The 4603-nt window shown below is 53.2% G+C and overlaps 1 non-coding gene across 1 annotated transcript; it reads right to left on the reverse strand.

Moving 5' to 3' along the window:
• Positions 1-327: 327 nt before the first annotated feature.
• LOC147698934 (U6 spliceosomal RNA) lies at positions 328-434 on the reverse strand. Its single transcript, XR_015299493.1, has one exon. It is a non-coding gene; the product is annotated as a U6 spliceosomal RNA (small nuclear RNA).
• Positions 435-4603: the final 4169 nt, after the last annotated feature.

Below are 4603 nucleotides of genomic sequence, written 5' to 3' on the forward strand. Positions count from 1 at the left end.
CAGGCGAGACAAGGGAAGGAGAACGCATAAGGAACGCTACCCGAAAGTGCGTGACAACCCTCCAACAGTATAATATGTGCCGCCGAAGCGAGCACCACTACCCTTCCGCGGAGGAGGATCCCGCGGAGAACCGCAAGACCGGATACCGTCGCCGTGGCACCCCCCAGGCACTCCCCGTGGGGTCACCATTCTCGGGCACCCACAATGTGGCGGGGAGGCAGCCTTAGCGAAGTGGGGGCCCTCCTGGCGAAAAAGCAAGCCAGTGCCCCGAGTCGCCGAGTGGGACACCAAGTCAGGAATAGGCACCGAGGCGAGGATAAACAGGTCGGTCATATGGAACGCATCACGAATGTGCATGTCACCCCTGCGCAGGGGCCATGCCAACCTTCTCAGTATCGTTCCAATGGAAGTATCTGTGCTGCCGAAGCGAGCACTTGGAATATATGCCGCCCCAGACCCGGCGGGGATCCTGGGCCAGACCGCTGCCTCAGGGTCTGCAGCCCACCACCTGGCGCGTGACCACCCGCACAGGGGCCAGGCTAAAACGACGGCCGCGTCAGCGACCCAAAAAAAGGTGCACAACACCCCCCAAGGGTCCCCAGGCGCCGGCATGCATGCCCAAAGCCCCCTACACCCGGTAAGCCCAGGCCGATCCGTGGACCAACCAGGCCCGACCCCCTGGGCGAGAGGCCGATGAGGCGAGGAGGGGTACAGGGCCCCCGTTGCGTCCGGTCAGAAGGGCTAGTGTCGTCAACCAGGGAGACCCCGCAGATGGCGCAGAGGGATCCCCCGCCTCCCCAAGGAGACCAGAAGGCACCTGACGAAAGGGCACCGAAAGCGGATGCCAGTGCAAGGCGTGACTCCCTCAAAAGGGATAGGTACCGCGAGAAACCGGTCCGGAGAAAAACTGAGCCCAAGGCTCGCCGAGGCGGGGACTCGCTTTTTAAATGCAGTTCCAGGCCACCTGAGGCGTCTCCAGTGAACCGTCTCCCGGGCCCCACACCTCCGCACCAGGTTACAAAGCCGAAGGCTGAACTTTGCAAGCGGGTAACATTTTAAGCTGTGTTCAATATTCGGCAACCTATGCTGACAGACAGCTGCGGTGGCCAATAACGGCCACGCTGTTCGGTGCACGCGGGGCGCGAACAGCCGCGCGAGCTCCACAGTAAAGCAATGCAGCAGCCAAGTCTGAGGGGGCTGGAGGCTGCACGTACGGGACCGATGACAGAAGCATCGGAAGTAAATTGAACAACAAGAACACTACCCCTGTGAAGCACGCTATAGGACGCCCACACGGGGCCCTCTCAAAAACGCGCTACTGGCAGAGTATAGTAGAGAATTCTGAACACACGCATGTCGGTAATTAGTAAGTCATTCAGAAAGTCCTACAAACCCTAGTACCACCAAGGGATGAAGCGACACCCTGCGGAGTCGAGCCCGCCAGGCGCAATTGCGACCCGGCACTGACCTCGCGGGCAATTTAAAAAAACATACTGAAGGACAATACCCCACCCCGGGACATATTCACAGCCCCGGCAGGATTCGAACCCTGGCCCGCGGGGGACGTCCCCACCAGAGGAACAAACCTCACCTCCGAGCCCCAGCTCCTTGGAAGAGGATCCACGAGGAACGAGCTGTGCCCAGCTTGCTGCGCCAACCACGCGGAAACAGCCGTCATGTAGCAAGCTCACGCCCAGAGATACGGGGTGCACGGCCGAGCCGCCGCTCCGCCATGCCGCTCGTTGCGCCACTACGGACGCACCTGGAGGCCAGCAAACCCCGCCCCCGAGGGGCGGGGAGCAGCCGGAGCATCGCACAGCCAATCGCCGCGGCCCGTAGGCGCCCATCATCACGGAGGGAGGCGGCAGCGTCCAGCGCCGCGCACCAGAGAAACCCGAGGAGAGCCACCGGACCCGGACCGTGGAGCCCCCGCCGACACGAGGTAAGACTGGCCAGGGGGCCCCATACTGTTCCCGGGTTCACCAGGCGTTTTCGGAAGTCACAGCTGAACGCACGACTTCTCCAGGCGGGTCTCCTTCAGATGAATGTTTACAGCGTCTAATGCATTGAGTGGAGTCCAGGTCTCAGGCTCGACCGACTCCCCGCTCAGAGTTCCCTGTGCCATCACAGAGCCATGCAGGGAAAGCCCAGCGCCGGCCATGTCGCCAGCGTACGCAGCGCAAAAGAGCATGCCAAAAATGCATATTCTTTAGCTGACCGAGCTAACCCAGCCCTTCCCACCACACGTGGAAAGAAGGTCTAGCACTGCATAAAACACCGCAGAGCGAGGCGGAACTGACCCGATAAGCCAGCCCAACCGTTATTCAGCATACAACTACTGTAACAGGGCAGCAGCTCGAGCCCAGGAGAAAGGCACACGATGGGCGTCTGCTGCGCCGGACCCAAAAGCCCACAGAGTGGCCAGGACCCATCAGTAACGACCTGGGGACACACGGGGATGTCCAAACACCCCATATCCCCCGCCGCCCCCCCCCCCTGTACACCACTGGCACGCTATAGCAGTACCTAACCGGCCCCCCAGGACCGGGGGAAGGAAGAGGGGGGGGGATTTCAAGGCATAAGGCACTCGAGACCGCTATAGCAGGTCCTCCACCTTAAACCCCAAGGGCCAGCTCACGCCGGCCCATCTTACCTGAACCGTGTTCTGGAGAGGATCGTGCAGAACAAAAAAAACAGGCTGATTGGTTGGGCCGGCCCGCCTCTTATAGAGGTCAGGTGGGACTGGTCGGCCATGTTGGGAGGGGGTGGGAGGTGGTTTCTTTTTGCTTTGGAGGGTTCTGTTGTGGAGCTAAAGCTCACTATGTAAATCATGTGGCGAGGAAGACTTACGAGGAGGTAATTTGGTTGTCGTGACCAAGACAGAGTATCTGCTGACTGGTGCATCAGTAAAAGCAGCGAGATTATTAAGCACTAACACAACGTATCTTGTTTTAATTGGTGCCATAGTGTGAACCGCACTGTGATAGGCTGGTGTTACGAAGCAGTATACGGAAGAGTGCACAATCTTTTGGAAGACAGGAAATTATCAGAAAAATTTAGTTTTATTATGGAGAATAAAAGGAGAAACCTTCATATTTAAGAGATTGAAAAACGTATTCAAGAAAGACAAGGCGATAGAGAGGGAAAATTGCTTCCTCCGCCAAAAACGCCTGCTTCTTATATGATGACGAAATATGGCTATCATACATGCATTTGGATAGAGAATTGGGCTAGATATACCAAAAATGATGGTGCCCTAGCATTTCCAGAAGTAGGATCTTTTAATTCGGCAGTTTTACGAAATTTGAGAGAAAAGATGAAGAAGCTTGAACCGAGACCTAGACCAACTCAATTTGAAGCCATAGTTGAGTGGGAAGATGAGATGTATGAATTGGAGCAAGAAAGTTTGAAGATTTCAGAGGACCAAGAGGCAGATTGCGAGGATTTTGGAAAGAAATTCATGGGAGTAGAATGGGTCGCAAATTGGCCTACCTCATTAATATTAATGAGGCAGGTCGCAATTTGCGACCCATTAGGTATCTCTAAAATCACAGGGATGGTGGCCTGCTGGCATCGGTACACCACCATGTCTGTGATTTATTTTAAATAAAGCAATCTTTTTTTTTAAATGCAGCCGTTTTCCTTAAAGGAAAATGGGTTGTGTTTAAAAAAGAAAAATGTGCAGTTTTCTTCATTTTTTAAGAGCACGCAGTAGTCCGTGAGACCACTGCGCGCTCTTAAAAAAACATTTTTATGAGCATTCACATAGGAAGGGACCCCTACCTAGTTGCGAATGGGTTACCACTGACTTGAATATGGTGGTAAAATGCAAATGTTTCGCGGCTGAATTTCAGTCGCAAAATATTCCAACATACCGCTGCAATTCAATATTAGGACGGGACCTTCTAAACACGCACCTTCCTAATATCGAATCGGTATGTATTTGCAGTTCCAAATTATGATTCAGTAACATGTTATTGAATCGCAAATTGGAATTCATACATACCAAAAAACATTTTACTGGTCTCAAACGGCCCTATTCTGCAAATCAACCATTTACGACCGGTAAAATGCATGATTCACGTGGCCATTAATGCTGATTGTGTTGTGCCTGTTCTTTGTGTGAAGGAAGCTTGCACAGACCTTGCCTCTGTTATGCCTATTATGCACGAGGACAGCTTGCATTACAGCTATGTGTGCTATTTCTCTTTTGTCTGAAGAAACTTAGTGGCATATTATCAAGCCTGTGCGCTAAAATTATCGCCGCTTTATCGGCCGACAACGGCCGATAAAGCGGCGATAATGGGCTTGATAATATGCTCTGTGGAATTCCAATCGAAGCCCATGTTAGATGTCTTCACATCTAACATGTGCTTCGATTGGAATTCCATAGAGCATATTATCAAGCCCATTATCGCCGCTTTATCGGCCGTTTTCGGCCGATAAAGCGGCGATAATTTTAGCGCACAGGCTTGATAATATGCCCCTTACATTTGTGCTGCTTGTGCATAACCTGCATGAAGACATTTTCTCTCCTTTCAAATGCTGCTACCTGCTAAATACCTTCTGTAGGTGTTTGAATGAAGGTTTCACTACTGCTACC

This window comes from Lissotriton vulgaris, chromosome 8 (assembly GCF_964263255.1).
Source record: "Lissotriton vulgaris chromosome 8, aLisVul1.2, whole genome shotgun sequence".
NCBI lineage: Eukaryota > Metazoa > Chordata > Amphibia > Caudata > Salamandridae > Lissotriton > Lissotriton vulgaris.